Source organism: Canis lupus, chromosome 20, assembly GCF_003254725.2.
Source record: "Canis lupus dingo isolate Sandy chromosome 20, ASM325472v2, whole genome shotgun sequence".
NCBI lineage: Eukaryota > Metazoa > Chordata > Mammalia > Carnivora > Canidae > Canis > Canis lupus.
The window spans coordinates 15077589-15097382 of NC_064262.1; the positions used below are offsets into that span (position 1 = coordinate 15077589).

General features: G+C 35.0%; 1 protein-coding gene across 12 annotated transcripts in view; it reads right to left on the reverse strand.

The window, feature by feature from the left end:
• Positions 1–19794, reverse strand: part of CNTN4 (contactin 4) — a 922691-nt gene that overhangs the window by 542960 nt on the left and 359937 nt on the right. For 3 of the 12 annotated variants that reach the window (XM_025451423.3, XM_025451444.3, XM_049098181.1), the window contains one exon: positions 9973–10043. The exons of the other annotated variants lie outside the window; for them this stretch is intronic. The gene's annotated coding sequence lies outside the window, so the exon portion shown is untranslated. The remainder of the gene's footprint in view (positions 1–9972; positions 10044–19794) is intronic. 12 annotated transcript variants of the gene reach the window in all.

The window sequence follows — 19794 nt, forward strand, 5'->3', positions numbered from 1 at the left end:
CACCAGGAGGTCTAAGGAGGTATAAGGAGTCCTGGTGAGGTGTAAGAAGGCAAGAGTCACATTGGGCAACTGTTGGAGTAATCCTGGTCTGAAAGCTTCATGTCCCAAAAGAGCAAGCATCTCTTTTAACAACTGCATAGAAATAGCTTCCAGGGTCTCCACAAGGGACACACAGTTATAAGAGTCACTGCATTCCAGGGACCAAAGTATTACAATCCCATCTAGTACTCAGAGGCCATTTATATTCCTCTTAATGCAGGTACAATTTTTTTAAAAAGATTTTTATTTATTTATTCATGAGAGACACAGAGGGAGAGAATCAGAGGCACAGGCAGAGGGAGAAGCAGGCTCCATGCAAGGAGCCCTGTATGGGATTCAATCTCAGGACTCCAGGTTTGCACCCTGAGCCGAAGGCAGGTGCTAAACTGCTGAGCCACCCAGGGATCTCCAGCAGATACAATGTATAAATGAGCTATTTTTACCAAAAACAATGTTGTCTAGCAATAGAATTGTACTTACTGTCTTATCAGTTTAGGGGGTTAACAGAACTACAGCAATGAAAGGTTGGATTTGAATGTCCAAGGAAAAAGGATTTTGTTAAATTTTTGCCCTTGGATAACTATCTGGGTAATAGTCACTTCAAATATGTTATTCTTCTATAGCTTAATAATTTAGAGGCAATAATCTAAGCATTGATAACTACCATCATCAGTTGTTATGCAACTGGTGGCAGAATTTTAGAAATTCCATTTCCCCATTCTATTATATTCCATTAAACTTTAAGAAAACTTTGAAATATCAGAAAGGGAGACAGAACATGAAGACTCCTAACTCTGGGAAACGAACTAGGGGTGGTGGAAGGGGAGGAGGGCGGGGGGTGGGAGTGAATGGGTGACAGGCACTGAGGGAGGCACTTGATGGGATGAGCACTGGATGTTATTCTGTATGTTGGCAAATTGAACACCAATAAAAAATAAATTTATTATTAAAAAAAAAGAAAACTTTGATCCAAATCCAAATTATCCAAAACCATTATGTGACAGATTGTTCAGGATAAGCTAGCAATTCTTTGTTACTCAATAAGAACTGAAAACACTGCTCTGGCGCTAAAGGATTTCTGCAAACACATGATGCAAGTTAAAATCCTGTGTGCAAGCATACATTGGGTTTTACCTAGAATTAACAGCTGTTAATAGAAACTAGCCAAATTGATTTTTTTAAACATCCACTTGCATAATTTAATGGGGAAAGTTTAAAAGTAACTTGTTTTTTCTGGGTCAAAAAGATAAGAAGGTAAAAGAAATGACTACAGTGGGTAAAAAATTGGATATAGTAGTACCCTGCTCTCTCATCCACAGGGGATGTATCCCAAGACCCCCAGAACATACCTGAAACCATGGATAGCACTGAACTCTATGTATACTATGATATTCCCTATACATATAAACTAATGATAAAACTTAATTAGACACAGCATGAGATTAATAGCAGTAACTAATAATAAACTAGAATTATAACAATATACCATAATAAGAGTTATGAATGTGGTCTATCTCTCTCAAATTATCTTATTTTACTGAACTCACCCTTCTTTCTGAGATAAGGTGACATAATAAAATGTCTACATGATGAGATGAAGTGAGGTAAATGACACAGGTACTGTGACATAGTGTCAGGCCACTACTGACCTTCTCATGAGAGTCAAGAAAGGATCACCAGTTTATGCTCAAGTACATCAACTGACCACAGGTGTTTGAAGCCACAGAGAGTGTAACTGTTGAGAAGTGGGGACTATTGTATTAATTTTAATCTTCTCCAGAGGGAAAAGGAAATCTTTGTTCTTTTGGGATATTTAAGAGACAAAATAATTCTGCAGGAAAGCTTCTAAAACGGTTGGGGCTTTCTAATCATAGATTGTTATCAAACTAACAGGAAGATGGAAAGGATCCACAAAAACTTAAGTCCTGTGGGGGGAATTCCTGAAGGAGAGAATGTACAATGAACATAAGCTTCCCTTATTGGTATGGAGGGAAAAAAAATAATGCTTACTGATAAAGCTGCAACATGGATTTTGTTTAATAACAATTAATGTTTAAATAAAACTAAGAGCTAAATAAGAAAAGATACCAATCAAGGAACTTATATTTTTCACTCACTATTTTTAAAAATTAATATAAGAGCTACTTCTATGTCGTGTAAACACTGTGTAAAAAAGCTAGCAGGTGGACTTCTAACCTAAATCCTCATATCTACATTGCACCTCACACTAACTTAGATCTTAGGTCTCCTGTGTGTATGACCCTCTAAGATAAGAAAACATCAATTACATACTTTTCTGACTTTGTGCCAATGCATTTTCCTTCTTCTTTAAAATGAAAAGAATTTCAAGTCAATACATTATCTATTATGTTTTTCATAAACACATGGTGACTTCCTTTTCAGATTACTGAACATAAGACAGGAAACAATATCCAAAAGTAGACTTCAAGGTAGAGTATTTTCTATAAAACATCCGACTGTTGATAATTCTCTTCCATATCAATGCCCAAGTGATTATTTCAGAGTAATTTAAAAATAGATTATATGTTTCAGCAAAATCTCCTGTTTGTTTTCTGGCCTACTAATAGCCTTTTATTAAGCAGCTGTTCCTACTGTGTTTACTGTCTTCTTGCTCGAATGGCCATAGCCCCTGATACCTCAGCATTTTCACACAGCTCATTAGATGTAGCACAGTTTAGAACACAGTGATGGAAATTAGTACTTCCCAAAGGATTAGAACTAAAATAAACCAATCCTGATATTGGTCTAACCATCAATGATTCCTCCCCCAAAAGGCTAAGTGCTGAGTATCTCTTTGCTTTTGCATTTTTACTTTACTAGAGGTTCAAAAACTATATTTTATTTATAAGGAATTCTAAAGGTAAACCATAGAGCTTAAGTGTTAAAAATATGGGTCCTGGGCAGCCCAGGTGGCTCAGCGGTTTAGCGCCACCTTCAGCCCAGGGCGTGATCTTGGAGACCCGGGATCGAGTCCCATGTCAGGCTCCCTGCATGGAGCCTGCTTCTCCCTCTGCCTGTGTCTCCGCCTCTCTGTTTCTCTCATGAATAAATAAATAAATAAAATCTTTAAAAAATATATGGGTCCTGAATCCTGACTGCTTCCTAACATAATCTGCCACTCACTAACTATTTAACTAAGGCTAAGACTCAGGTCAGCGCATGTGCCAACTAGGAATAAAAAAAAAAAAAACTCTTTAGTAGGGTCGTTATAAGCATTAAATGGGAATAATATATATGAGGCACTTATCACAGATCTTAGAACATTATAAGTGTCGAATTTTATCTTACACATAATATAATTATAAATAATAATTATTACTATCATCATTATGTGAACATAAAGCAAGGAATATCCAGATGAGTACTCCTCCAATATCTACTAAAACATAACGTATTATTTATATGTGGAATATCCATTTTGACCTGAATTACCTCCAAGATATTCTGGGAATTCTTTTCTTATAGGTAAACACATCCTATATTTTATTACTATAAAGGTAATAAGTATTTTAGAAGCCAGTTGCTTATACTTCTTTAGCCTGCCTAAGAAAGCCAGCTTGTGCCAGACTTTGCAATTTTTTTTAATTAAATTTCATCTTATTGGCACAAGCTCAGCTTTTAAGGCTGTCAAAAAAAATTCCAAATCTTGATTCTGGGTTCTATTCTATTAGTTATCCCTCTCAGCTGTGTCATTCATAAACTTGAAAGTGTGTCTCTATCCAAAAAGTTGATAAATATTGATGAAGCCCAGCTAAGTACAGAGTCCTATGGCATATCCCCATAATCTCTCACTTTAAGTAATGCAGACGATAAAGACTCAGCCGTGGATACTAAAAACTAATAAAAATAATAAAAAGATCTTAATAATGATTGATTATGCTAAATTCTATTTTTAGGTTTCTTTTTTAACAGTTTATTGAGGTATTAATTTGTATAGCATAAAATTTACTTGTTTTAACTACACAATTCAATAGTTTTTAATATATTTAAAGAACTGCACAATCATTCCCACAATCTAACTTTAGATTATTTCTATTATCTCAAAGAGATCTTTTGTGCCCATTTTTAATCAGTTCTCATGCCCAACACCGGTCCCAGGCAACCACTAATCTTCTTTCTGTGTATATTAGCCTTGTCTTCCCCTATCATATAAATAGAAGCATTCAATACGTTTGAGTCCTTTCATTTAGCATAGTGTTTGTGAGGTGCATATATGTTGTAGGGTATATTAATAGTCTCTTACTTTTTACTGCTGAATTTTATACCATGAATTTTATACCATTGTATGGGTACAATATACATATATTACCCCATCTTAACACTTAACAACAATTGTACCTGGTGGATGCAACACATCTGCATGTCTATAGCAAAGATGAAGAATCTGAGGGTTGGAGAAACTAGGAAATTTACTCAAAGATTAAGTTTGCTGTGGGAAAGCCAAAATCTGAGCCCAGATGGTCTAATTCTACTCCAGTATATTTAACCTATCCTACCTTCAGTTTCAGGAGAATGCTTAAGCATCTCAGAGAGCTCATGCCTACAATAATCATCTAAACCACTCATTATTATCCATATTTTCCAAAAGGATGACATTAAAATTTCTGTCCTGCACCTTGCTGAATGACAGCTGTACTATCCAAAAGCAATACTCTGGGGGCCCCTGGGTGGCTCAGTCAGTTGAGTATCCAACTCTCTGTTTCCCCTAGGGTCCTGAGTCAGAGCTCAGCTTAGGATTTCATATTCAGCAAGGAGTCTCCTTGAAGATTTTCTCCCTGCCCCTCCTTTCCCTTTCTTTCTTTCTCTCTAAGAAAGAAAGAAAGAAAGAAAGAAAGAAAGAAAGAAAGAAAGAAAGAAAGAAAGATTCTCCAGTGTACCAGTTACAAACATAAAAGGAGATTGATTTTGTGTGATTTACTTGGAATAAATCAAGACCAATTCTCAAGCCATTTAATACCTGTGTCTTACAAACTTAGATTTTGTGGGGATTTGGAAAAGACTCTAAAAGTACAATTACAAATAGGTCTTCAAGAATACCTTTAATACATTTTGTACTAAAAAAAGTGAATTTCACCTGTAACTACTTGAAATATTAACAACAACAATCCACTTGATTCATTTTGCATAGCATTCAAGTTTAGGGCAGTAAGTCAGATAATCAGATTGCTCAGATTTAAACAGTAGTGCAATTTTAGACAAGTTATTTAACCACCCTATGACTCAGTTTTCCATTCTTTGAAATGGAAATAAAAATAGTACTTATATGACAGTGTTGTTTGGAGGAGTAAGTAAGTTAACACCAGCAAAGCACTTAAAATTAGATATTGGGGCACCTAGTTGCCTCAGTCAGGTAAACATCGGCCTTAGGCTTAAGTCATGATCCCAGGGTCTCAGTACTGAGCCCTGCCTCAAGCTCCCTGCTTAGCGGGGAGGGGGCTTCTCCCTCAATACCTCCCCTAGCTCATGCTCTCTATCTTAAATAAATAAATAAAATCTTCATTTTTTTAAATTAGGTATCATTATTGCTATTTTTACATTATCATTACTACTACAGGCAGAGAAGTAACATCCTGAACCACAAACAGGTTAAGAGTGGCAATTAAACAACCAAACAAAAATAGATAACAATAAAAAAGAACTGGCATGGGAAAGAGAGAAGGGAATGTATGTGGGAAGATTTCAATATCTGTGCATTACCATTTGTCGTATTTTAAAATAAAACAATGTAAAAATGCCCCTAGAATAAAAATAAAAGTCTACTGTTTCCATCAAAGCTAAACTGTGAATCCATGTTTCATTTGTGTTCCTGAGCTCACCAGATCCTCTTCCACATAGTGATGTGACACTGAAGCCACACCTTTACCCTCTAGAGTCGGGACACCTAAGAACTCCAGTTTATAAAAGGGATATTAACTTTGGTGCATGAGAGGTTAGTGATTTCATTTAAAGAACTCAGTAAAATAAATGGCATCTTTTTCTTCTTTGAACTCACTCCTTTCTCAAAATGATAGTAGTTATCTAAAAGAACACCATAGTGTTCCAATAAAAAATTGTATTTTCCACTATACATTCAACTTTAAAACTTTTTCTGTCCATTTTGTATCTGTTAAATTAAAAAAAAAAGAATTTAAAATTATGACAAGACCTCAGCTCATGGGGAAATATTTGGTAAAATGTTTCAAATACCATAAATGTCACAGGTTTTTATTTTTTAAACAATTTAGTCTAAAGTAAAATATTTATCTCTCAAAAAGAAAAACTACTTACATGAAAATATTAAATGCGTTATACTATTTAAAACAGAAAACACTGAAAATAATCTAACGGTCCAAAAAGTAATAAAGGCATTTTGAAGCAAATTCCATTGTCATTACTGGATAGAATATTGTGTAGCCACTAAAAGTAATTACACTGCCCATGTTGTAAACTTACAGTGAAATATTAATGTTAAAACCAAAAACAGAAACTATCCTAGCTATGGAGACAATTGTAAAATTATGTATTCATGTGGTTAAGGGTTAGAAGGCAACATAGAAAAATGAGAACAGTTGATTTGTTCTGATTATATTAAATAATGGGCTTCTTATGTGTCTTGTCCTAAAGCAGACTGTGCTAAACACAGTCTCCTCCTTAATTGGGTGTGAGGCCGATGGTTATTTTGCTTTAGATTTCCTGTTATGATGATGATTATTATCATCACCATCATCATCATTGTATGGTGCAGGGTTAAGTTTTTTTGTTTCAGATTTTGTTTTGTTTTGTTTGTTTTTGTTTTTGTTTTTGTTTTTGTTTTTGTTTTTGTTTTTGTTTTTGTTTTTGTTTTTGAGAGAGACAGTATGTATGTGAGAGTAGGGGGTGGGGAAGAGGAGGGGCAGAGGGAGACGAATCTTAAGCAGACTCGACACCCAGCCCACAGTACTATACAGGGCACAATTCCATGATCCTGAGATCACAACCCTGAGATCAGGACTTGAGCCAAAATCAATAGTCTTAAGTGACCATTAACTGACTGAGCCACCCAGAGACCCCAAGGTTAAATATTTTTAATATAAATCCTTATGAGTAATTTTCTTATGGCCAATTTCTAAGAAGATTAATTCCTAATTTTATAATGTAACTCAATTAAAAAAGCTTTGATTCATGGAAAATTATAAATACATTTATTCTGTTGGGGGTGCCTGTCTATTTCAAATAAAATAAACATTTTAATTAATCCATTTATTAATCCAAAATTTATAGATTCCTTGCAAAGTTCCAGGCACCAAGCTACATGCCCCCAATAGGAGACTGAGCAAGAAACACAAGTATAGAGTCTGCAAGATAGAGACAAATAAATATATCCTTAGAATATATCTGATAAAATGCTATGCCAAGGGAAGCCCTATGTTTAAAGAATGGAATAGAAAATGAACCAAACAAATCAAGTTGGGAAGGGAAAGGAGAAGATACCCTGGTATACAGTCCCAGAGGAAGGAATGCCAGTATATGAACTAGATTGGGAATTGGAATTAAGTAAGTAGTGGTTAGTAAAGTAAGATTACTCAGTTACCTGGTAACTTACTGGCTTGTGATAGGGACCAAAGATAAGGGAGGACATTAATCTTCAAAGCACTGCTCCCCAAATTAACTTTATAAGGTAATGAAAGTGTTTTAAAATCTGTGCCATCCAATAGGGTAGCCACTAGCCTCTAGTGGCCATTAAGGATCTGACATAAAATCAGTGTGATTTTGGAACTGAAATTTTAATTTCATTTGATTCTACCCAGTTTAAGTAGTTACAAGTGGCTAGTGATGACATTATTGGAGAATACAGCTTTGTTGTAATTAAGTAAGTTCATTATGGCAAGAGCCAAGTGTGGGGCAGTAGAGAGGGAGCAAAGTGGCAAGAGGTAAGGCAGGTAGAGTCCAGATGATGCATGGATGTGTGTACTGTGTTATGTGGCATATGCCACCACAACTGTGGTGTAAGCAGACACTATACACAGGAGTATGAGCAGTCATCCACAGAAGCCAGTCAGCAAGGCACTTACAAACCAAGAAACCTACCTCCCCTGTCCACCTTTAAATGATATGTTGGATTTTGTAGACTGAAACGAAGTCAAGCTTGCCTACTTAATACAGTGAAATATGAGGAGTCATGTGGGGTGTGGAAGGGAGGAAAGGAAAGGGTATTTTGTGTTTCTTGTCTATGCATTTCGGAGATTCCATGCAGTTAGAAATTTTCATTTCTCTTATAATGATGTCCAAAACAAAAAATAATGCACTGATTTTGAGCTTCTGGTCTCCTGGCTCATTCCTGTTATGTAACGGCAACATATAACCAAGAAAATCTGATTTCATGATCAAGTCTGCACTGCAGAAAAAATTTCTATTAAATGAAATTGAGGAAGCCAGACTCGAGGTAAGAAAACTAGTCAGGATGCTATCTATCATAAAATGGTGCTGTATTGGGGATAAATCAAGCAGCTACAGTCAAGTATTTGCTAGATGTAATAGATGGGACAGGAGAATAGATTGAATGTGCATAGAGAACTGGTAGAGTGGTCAAAAGTGATACTCTTGTTCTAATTTGGCTAGAGTTGATGGTGGTACAACTGGTAGAGATGGATAAATAAGAAAACATAGTAGACTAAAAGGAGATAATTCCACCATCATTGGGTCTTGATGTTACTTATTAGATGAGTGACTCTAGTCAACTCAGCTTCTTAGAGTTTTATCCTCATCTGTCAAACAAGAAGGCTGGAGATGACTGGCGAGATTTGTTCCACCTGATTTTAGGAGTACTCTTCCAAACACACTTACTCTTATTATCAAACACTTGTATCAAAGAGGACTTGTTTCTCAAAACTATTTATCATTGAAAAATAATAGTATGTGTCATGTCTCTTTACTTGATCTCAATTTTGACTGTGGATGGGACTCAATGATTCCATTTTTTGGTAATCTGATCTGCTGAATTATATAGCTAAGCTACAGACATACACACAAGTCCTGGAGTACATTCTTAAGTGTGACAGTACATAACATTATGCTTTATAATAAATCACAGACATGTCAGAAACAAGAAATGACAAAGCATATTTATTGTCAACATCCTCCCTTATTAGCAATGTTTTTGAAATTCTGCATTTATTCCTCCTTATTTTTCCTTAAGTACAGATAATAGTGCCTACTTTGATTAAAACATGTTTCGAATCAAGTAAAACTGTTCCAAATCAATTTTCAAAATTATTAGTTCAAAGTTTTCAGAAGACTGCCACTTTTGGATCCCATCTGAACAACATCCTTTGTCACTTATCTCAAGAGAACAAGTTTTAGAAATGAAATTATAGAAGCAGGAAACATACATGTACATGAACAAATGTGTGGACCTGCTCCTAAAAGCTGGTTAAATGACTATTGGGTGATGCTAATTTTTTTTTTTTTTTTTTGGAAACTTTCAGGCTTAACTTAAAATTCTGGACTGAAGATGCTCAGAATGAGCCCTCCAGAAACAGAAAATATAATGAAGGAATTTGTGACTTTTTTTCCCCATCACAAGAAGAACAAGCCAGATAAGTAATTAAACACAAGGATATAGAATACATCTGTCAATAGCCCTGTCAGTGCAAGCTCACTCAGTTTGAATTTTCAACTCTACTACTTATTAATGGTCAGTCTTGGGACAATTGCCTAGCCTTATGGAATCTCATCCACTTCATCTGTCAATAGGAATAATAGGTAGAATCCATCTGATTACATTGTTGGGAACATTATCATTCTCTCTTTATCATATTATTTATGAACTAATAGACTTTGTTACATATTTTTGTGACTTCAATCAATTGCTGCCATTATTCTTATTAATGTTCATATTGCCCCATTTTAGGTTAATGGGGAGCCCTGTAAGTTGGCTCTGTGTCCTGTCCTTACCCTGTTTGTCTTTAACAGCAGCTTCCTGGTGTTCTGGCATGGTAAGCAATGTGGTTTCTTTTGTACATTTTCTAAAAGAAAGGAATATACATTTGCCTTGTTCACTGATATATACTAGTGCTCAACAAACATTCTTTAGATATAAGTCAATTAAATAGCACTTAACAACTATTCAATAGGAGTCATCGATTATTATTTGTCATTGTATAAGAATTACTTCCTCATGAACCTGACTATGGGGTTCTTTCAGTACAATTAATCTAATCAATTCCTGAGGACCTACAGTCTGCACCCCACCCCTTGTCAATCACATATATTTTAGTTGCCTGTATGTAAGTACTATTAACAAGTACAATTATCTTACAAGGAACATGGAAAGAATGTGAAAGGATTAAAATAGGCAATCTATGTCATCTAAAATATTTTCTCATTCTTTCTATATCATCTTCCTTATATTAGAATTAGGGGATTCTAGTGTCAAATTTGTTTCTGGGAGAAATCTTGTATTTCTTCCTCAGTGGGACATGTTTAAATCTTCACTTCCACTTTATTTGTTGCTTTCATGTCACATGTCAAAGCCCTATGTGGTTTCTGACTTCCTTTCTTTTTCAACTTTATCTCAAATAGAAATTTAACTTTAATAACATAACCACCTTTATTGACTCTATCATTTCCAAAATAGTTTCATTTATCATTTAAGTAAAACACGCTCTTAATTTATTTGTTGAATGGCTGAGGAGAAACTTTTAAACTTAATATTCTTTCCCTTATTCAAATTTTAAGTAGCTAAAGAAATTCTTCACACTTGGTATCAACATTACACAAAACACATTTTATGCTACATCTGAGTTTTTTAACTAGGTCTCCAAATGTGTGTTGTGGTTTTGCCTAAAATGAGTCATTATATAAATGTTCTCAGAAGGTAAAATCCAAGATTTTTATACAAGATCCATGTAACGTTAATGAAAAGTTCATTGGCAAATGATTTTGACGCCATGGCCTCTAATGCTTAGAACACTTAGATAAGAGATTTCTTAATTTGCCATGTTGGCACAAGGCACAATCACCTGGTTTTGGAATATTATGAACCATTACACCTCTGGAGAGACAGATGGCCTTCAACTGAACAAAGTCTGATGATTTACAAGTTTAACATTTATGGAGGACAATCACAAGATTAAACAATCATTATTCCTAGAACTAGCTATTTCAGAAGGGAAATGCTAATTTTTCCTGATTAAAAAGAGAAAACACAGATGTCATTCACTTATAAGAAAAAAAAAGTTACTCCTCTAGCTCTAGAGAATGTATCATTTAGGGAGCACAAAGTAAGAGAATGGGAAGCAGAAAGCTAGCTCTCTACTAATCTTCCTTCTCTCCTCATAAAGGAGAGATTTTTGTTTATTTTTCTTTGAATATATCTAGCAAATTAACATTTATGCTCTTCATTCTGCTTCCCCAGTCTTCCCACTTGTTTTTTTTTTGTTTTGTTTTGTTTTTTTCTTCCAGGTCTTCCTGAATAAATCCAGTGTCTTGGTCTCTAAAAACAAATCCTGTTTCTGTCAATAACAAATGTATAGCTCTGTGAAAATTACAATTAGTCTCTAGGACTTATTTTTTCTTTTTTTTATTTTTTTATTTTTTCTTTTTTTTAAAAGATTTTATTTATTTATTCATGAGAGACACAGAGAGAGAGAGAGCGAGGCAGAGACACAGGCAGAGGGAGAAGCAGACTCCATGTAGGGAGCCTGAAGTGGGACTCTATCCCCGGTCTCCAGAATCAGGCCCTGGGCTGAAGGGGGCGCTAAACCTCTGAGCTACCCAGGCTGCCCACTAGGACTTACTTTGAGACTTCTCTTTACTTATATGTAAGATGAAAAAACTAGATACCTTCTTCAAGGTCAAATATTCTCTAACTTTTTAGTCTTTCGTTCACAATGTCGGTACCTCTTATGAATTCCTAGAACTCTTCTTACTAGTGTCATATTCACTTAACAAAAGTGATTTCAACCGACAATGTATAATGAGTCTTACATGCATATTAGCGTTCATATATATGTGCCATCCTTTCCCCTGCAAAAGTGGCAGTGCCTTGAGGGCAAAGACTGAATTTTTCCTTCTTTGTATTTCTCAAAGCATCCAGCCTGGAACCCTACACTTGTTAGGTGCCTCCTAAATACTTGTCCATTAATTTGCTGATAAACTCTGTAAACTTTCCTCAGTTCTACTTGAGAGGCTTTGCAAATAGGAATGGTCCTAATGTTGTATATATTCCTAAAAAGAGAGAAGATCAAGTCTGCTTTTATCACAAGCTCAAGTGGACATGAAGTAACATTTTTTTCTTACGGGCAAAGCTCTTATAATAGAGTCCTTCAGAAGAACATAACACAGAGAAAAAGAGATTGAGCTACAGTATCTGCTGGCCTCTCACAGCAGCAGAACAAGAGTGTTAAAAAAAAAGTCACAATATTAAGACAGGATCAGAAATGAGAGTAGATGTGAAGCTAAGAGGAGCATTTACAACCTACTTCAGAATCCACAGGAGTTTGGAGATGAAATATGGAATCAAAAAAGTTATAAGCAGTATAATTTTATCAATAAAGAAAAGACAGTGTTGAAAAGATAACTACCCAATAATCATGTTTTCTAAAAATAAGCAACATACAGTTAATCATAAAAAACCTTTTATACTCCTTTGAAAAGAAATGCCACTCCCACATGTATACTTACACTAGTGAATAATTGTATAAGAACATTTCTTTCAAAGATTTTCAGTCAAAAATTTCATCCTAAAAAGCACCTGTACTTCCTTTCACTAGGTGAATAGGTACATTTTAGATGAGTACACACAGACAGTGAAAACTTATTTAATTTTTTCACTAAGACATTAGGAAGTAGATTCTCACAAGAGTCAGAAATTCAAACATTGATTTTTCTACTAAGCCTATGAGCCAACAGATATGAAATGATGGATCAAGAAAATGGAAGGTCTATTTTTCTATTCATTCAAAAGGTATATACAGCTTCTAAAAACTGAAAAAGTGGTTAAAAAATGGGCATTATCTCCAAGGCATGGATTGTGTATTCTGATAAATCCCAAAATAAAGTTATAATCTGAACCAGTGTTGGAAGATTCCTCCAACTGTATAACAGATAAAAAAAAGTAAAAGACTATTGAGAATTATCTGGTGCACTCTTTCTGTTACAATGTATTCTAAAAATTTCATAAAGGATGTGAAGTCCACAAAACTGGGAGCAGATTAAGTAATAAATAAAGCATCATATTCAGTTATACCACTGTTAGAATTAACATGGCTAGAATGAGCACCTACCAGAAAATCAAAAGATCAGTCAAAGGATTTTCCTGACTTTGTCACTTCCTTAATAAAATCATTCACTGTTTTCTTAGTCTGAATAGTTCCAACTTTAAAAGTAGAATATTAAAAATAATTGCCATATTTAAGAGGCAAAGAACTAAGTAAGTAGTTATTAACATGTTGGAATATTTTAGGGATGACATTTCTCAAATTCATAAAAAAAGTAAAACTTGGTTAACTCATCAAGATTTGTGGAAAATTATCAGAGTAAAGAGAGACACGGGTAGTTGGTTAGCTGACTGCCAGCCTATCCTTTTTGTGACAAAAGAACTGTTTCTCTTCAGAGTAGCAATGAATTTCAGTCATAATAGTGAACTATGATTAGGGTAGGTCAATTATAGCAATCTTAGCTCTCTTTGCCAGATTTTAAATAGTCACATGAGCAAATTTAACCAAAGAAATATAAAGCTGAAGAAGTTCTTATAGGGGAAGGGTGTTTCTGAGAAAACATTCCCTTTTTAATAAAAATGACAGGACCAGGAGAGAGCTTAAGGATTCATCCCCTGCCACACTTTTTCCCCTACTTCTAACACCAAAATGATTTTAAAGTAATGACAGCCATGTTGAGATCATCCATTGAGATGTATGACATCTAATGGCCAAGACACGAAGGAGAGTAGAGAGGATAAAAAGAACCAGCCTATGTCACTGCTGACAGTAATGAACCTCTGAATTAAAATTAGATCCACCTAACCTACATTCTCCCAAAAAAGTGAGAATAAAATACTGTTTAAGGCAAATATTCTGCAGCCTAACACATTTCTAAATGATAGATATGGTCCTCCCTGAAGAATCCATTCAGAAGAGCTCACCTTTTATAAAAGTCTGCATTCTTTAATGTAATATAATCCATCCCTAAGGTGACACCCTGGTGGCCTGCTCTAACAATCTGCTATCTCATATGCATGTGATATCCTTTTCCTTTTCTATGCATAGAAAAGAAGTCACAGACTCCAAATCTGATATGCCCTCTGCTCTAGAAATATATTGATAATATGCAACATGAAATATATAGTTTCATGGAGACTTGGGGAGCTTTCTGAAAGCCATCCATGAATTCTTGGTATGGTCTTCAGAGAGTTCCAACTATAAGAATCCTGGATTCAGATGATTTGGTATTTCTTTATTCTTAGATTTTTAAAACTTCAGTTCTACCTGAAGAACATTTATAAGTAAAATAAAATACCAGCTTCAGCCTTATTTACAGAATTCTTTGTGATCCAGTTTCTTAAGGAAGGGCCTCAAATAAATAAAAAATCTTAAAGAAAAAAAAGGCACCTGGGTGGCTCAGTTGGTTAAGTGTCTGCCTTCAGCTCAGGTCATGATCCCATGACCCTGGGATAGAGCCCCATGTCAGGATCCCTACTCAGCAGGTAGTCTGCTTCTCCCTCTCCCTCTTCTGCTCCCCAGGCTTGTGTTCTCTCTCTCTCTCTCTCTCTCTCTCAAATGAATAATCTTTTTTTAATAAAAAAAATCTTTTTGAAAAAGGGAAGGGGCTCATTTGATAACAAGCAGCAAAGTAAGGGAAATATCTTTGGACTAGGACTCAGGAGAGATTGGGTCTGGGCATGATTCTATGTGCAGACTGACCACTGACATTCTGGGCTTCTGGTCCCTCATCTGTAAAGTAGGAAATATGATACCCATTCATGAAACCTTTTTGAAGCTATAATGGGATAATATATGGGTACTGTCTGAATAGCAAATTATAGGTAGAATTTTCACCAGCGGGCATAATCTCTACATGAAGGAGAAACCAGGACACTGCAAGACCTAATTGTGGTCTGTCTCTGTTCTATCTGATTTTGGTTAAAAAAGATGATTCTAGGGGCATCTGGGTGGCTCAGTCAGTTAAGCATCTGACTCTTGATTTCAGCTCAGGTCATGATCTCAGGGATGTGAGAATGAGTCCTGCATCTATTTCTACACTGGGCATTGGAGACTACTTGGGTTCTCTCTTCTCACTCTCCCACTTGCACAAGCTCTCTCTCTCTCAAAAAACAAACAAACAAACAAACAAACAAACAAAGAGGGGCGCTTGGGTGGCTCAGTGATTGAGCATCTGCCTTCAACTAAGGGCATGATCCCGGGTCCTAGGGTAGAGTTCTGGATTGGGCTCCCTTGCAGGGAGCCTGCTTCTCCCTCTGCCTATGTCTCTGCCTCTCTCTCTGTGTCCCTCATGAATAAATGAAGAAAATCTTTAAAAAAATAAAAGAAAAAAGGTAATTCTGTTCTATCTAAAAGATTTACATATTTATTAAGTAATTACTGGTAATAAATAATAAGTCATTATTTACTACAGTACTATTGATTATCAGGAATTCCACCTTTACCTATGCTATTTTATATTATCATCACCAGCCAGATCCTATTACCTACACTGAAGGTGACAGTGGCTCAAAGACATTAACCAACTCATAAAAGTCACACAAACTTAAGTAGAGAGGCTAGAACATGGTCACAAGTCTATTCCACAATGAAATCTTTCTCTTGATATTATGTTAAAATGCAGTTGACACATAGTATTCAATTTCACTATAACCTAGCTAAAAAAATATGTTGGAGATGGTAGGAGAGTGGAGTTGTAACTGTCCAAAGGCAAATATAATTAGCATTTATAGTTTTCTAGGTATTGAACCTAGAGGCCAAACAACAGAGAGGGCAGATAATGAGGCTAGCTGGACTCTAAATTTAGGACTCAGCAAGTAAATGTATTAGCAAAACTGTGCCAATTTAGGAATCTTATCAATATTCATACACTTGATATTTCTGGTAGCCAAGGCCTGACCAGGAATTTTTTTCTCAAAAAATAGCATAACTTTAATCTTTCATCTGATGGAAAAAATACATATCATTGATACTGTAAGACTTTTTAAATGAGGCAAGACTGGCATCTATTCCATATGTGAATACTAAAATTAGATCAGGACTGAGAGCTTTGGCAGCTGGAAATGAAAAAAAAAATTTTTTTTAAACAAATAGATTTAGGGCTTTGTTAAAAGAACAAAGGGACCTACACTTTCTCCCATAATAAACATAACAGCTGGAATGAAAATAGTTAACCTTTCCTGTTATTAAAATAATTAACATATAAATACTATTTAGCTCATTTAATATGCTCATTTTTGGTAAAGTCTTGCATTAAGTAAATAAGTTAATTTTGAAACATAACACATGTCAAACCAACCCAGCTTTCACAAGGAAACAATAGTCAAAATGCGTGTATAATGCCCTTCTAAAATGACCAGTTACAGCTGTGAAAGGCAATGCCAGAAGCAATGTTCAGAGATACCATAGCAACAAGAGTCTTTCTGCTACAGCAGCAAACTCACAATCACAAACTGAAAGAAGAAATCATTTCAGATCTTTAAACAATCTACTGTAAAAAATTAATATAATCTTTCCTCCAATGAAAATGTCTTCATTCATTGAATTTCCAAATTTTACTTAGTGCTTTAAGCATTCTTTCCATAATTCCTGTACATCTTGTTGAAAAGTAAAAATAAAAGTTGAGAGCAATAGCGAACACTTAGTTTTATTTCACATATGCAAACTTTTGTCCCAACAAAACAGTTTTAGGTGTTTGAGGATTGTTAGAATATATTTGTTTGACAATCATTTTACCTTTTGTATCAAGTACTCACAGTGAAGTTCTCTTATAATTCCCTCTGATGGCCTTAATATTTCAACAAAATGATGCATCCTAATATGAATGCCCATTTTAAATGATCAAGATACACCTGCAGTAATTACCACACTGAGATTAGTGAGGCCATCCTATGCTCTGATGGCTTCATGTAGTGTTGGTTTAGTGTACTGAAGTGTATGTAATAGATTGAATTCCCTGATATATTTGACAGACCACCAATTACAAAGTACTTGCACACTTGATACTTTTGACCTTGCTCATAACAATGTGAATACATGTGGCAAGTCACTTTCAAATAACAACAATGAAATTTTCCATCCAAAACTTACCAATTATGAATTGCATACTTCATTTTAGGTGAAATATTCCTGATCAAAATGTTGTAAAATTACAACAGTAAACTGAAGACCCAACTAACTTCAATCAGAAAAGAACCAAGACACTATCTGACCAATCCCTAAGCAAAATTTCCAAATTTCCAGTAATAATGATGTTTCAAGTTTAACATCTGCATTGCTATCCTATTATTTTTTTTAAAGAAACCAAATTCAGTACCATTGACATGTTTCAAATCTTTGCTGAAATTAAAATGAAAAACTGCAAGTTATTTTTTCTAAATTAATGAATAGTTAATCATTATGGATGCTTGTCTCTTGAAATCCTCATTGAGAAACAAGCCCACAAATTATTAAAATAATCTCAAAAGTAGCAGCTAGTAAGTAAACAAAGACTTTGTAGCAGTTAATGTGTAAACAAAGCTTTTGTTGTTGTAATACATGCAGTGGTAGAGTATATAATTTATCTTTTAACCATTTTTACGTATAAAATTCAGTGGCATTAAGTCACGTTGTAAAACCATCACCACTATTTATCTCTGTCACTTTTTCATCATTCCTAACAGAAACTCTGTGCCCTATATAGTTTTTATTTTTTTTGTTTTAAGGAATACAAGTAAGAAAAAACTTGTTTCCCTTTTATCTTAATCTGTTCCAGAATCTAAATTGTGGGGTTTATAAAGTGATTAAAGCCTTAACAGGCAAGTCGTTTCTAGATGGTTTACTACTTTTTTTTTTAAAAAGAAGATTTTTTTTATTTATTCATGAGAGACACAGAGAGAGAGAAAGAGGCAGAGACACAGGCAGAAGGAGAAGCAGGCTCCATGCAGGGAGCCCGACATGGGACTCGATTCCTAGTCTCCAGGACCATATCCTGGTCTAGATGGTTTACATGTGGGGGAAGGAGATTTAATAAATGCAGTTGCCACAAAAAAGCCAACAGTCCTGGGATTCTCTGCTGTCTTTAGAAAGAACAAGGAAACAGAATACAGATTAATTCCTTTTCCTCTAGGGCAGTCATTGAATTTGGTCTCCAGGTGACTGCATTCCACCTCAAAATTTGGTAAACACTGCTTGACTGCCTAGAGCTGTCCCCTTCCCCCTCCCTGTCCCTCTTCTCCCTCTCCAATCTCTGCCCCTCCCCTTGACCCTCCCACACATCCTCTACCCCTTCACCCATGTACAATACCTCCTTATGCCTTCCCTTTATTCCTAAACATTCCTTTTAAGACACGCTGAGGAAAGGCAATGGTTCAATTAAAGGGAGTAATAAAAGTTTCAGTCTTAATACAAACCCAAAAGACTAGTTTCTAATGCAACATTTCCCACAATAACATTTAGAAATAATTGATTTTAGGAAGAAGTTAACTATGAATTCTCTTGCTTGCTATATTGACAATTCTGACCAAAAAAGAATAAGGCATGTATATTAAATAGTTTTCTCCAGTGGCAAGTTATGTTTGGCAGAATTCAAACATAATGAATTGCTTGAGGTACATAAAGAAGCAAAATTTTTGACTTCCTGAATATCTCACAAGTAAACTCTGAAATTACCCAAGTATAGAACTTTATGAGAATATTTTCCCAATGATCTGTGGGTTGAAAATCGTAGAGTATTTGGTAGAAAATATATGTCCAGAATATTAAAACATCCCATAGATGCTTTGTATGCATAATCACAATCTCCTTTCTCTGATCCACAGAATAGTATGTAAGACCTTGCCAACATTTATGCTGCATTTCCCTTATTAGACTATGAACTAATGGAAGTCTATGTGTTATGTACCTTTCATAAACATCAGGCAAAACACACTTAATGATGGAAAAAGAGAAACACTAAGGTCTGGGACAAGAAGACCTCTTTTCTCAGATGATATTCAAACCCATACCTTGAACCTCACTTTAACCAACTCAGTCACAAGACAAAATGAGACAGAAACTACAATAAAACTACTGGTAGTAGCCATGCTTGATTTTAAACCTTCTTATTTCCCCAAATGTGTAAGATACCATGTTTACTCGACTGATTTTTTGTTTTGGTTTTCGTTTTTAATACAAGCAGATACATATTTTACTTTTATTTTTGATAGCTTTATTTCTAAGGTGATTTCACTAAAGGCTGAAGGATAGTGTTAAAAGGTATACTAATGCCTTTCAGAAGGAGAAGAATAAATAAAAAGTGTGCAAAATTAACTCATATATATATTTCAATACATTCCAAAAAACATATATCAAAGCTCCAGTTACAAAAGACCTTTATGTACTAAAAAACTTGAAATACAACAAAACAAAATATACAGCATAATGAGTCCCTGTAGTTTTGACCTTCACTGTAGATCTTTCATTTTCTTTCTCGCCTTAGACAAGTTACTTAATTATAGAAGCTATTTCAAGAATAATTAAAAACTCCCCTTTCAGAAGCAGCCAAGTAGTTTATGTGGTCATCTGTAGAAGGTTATAA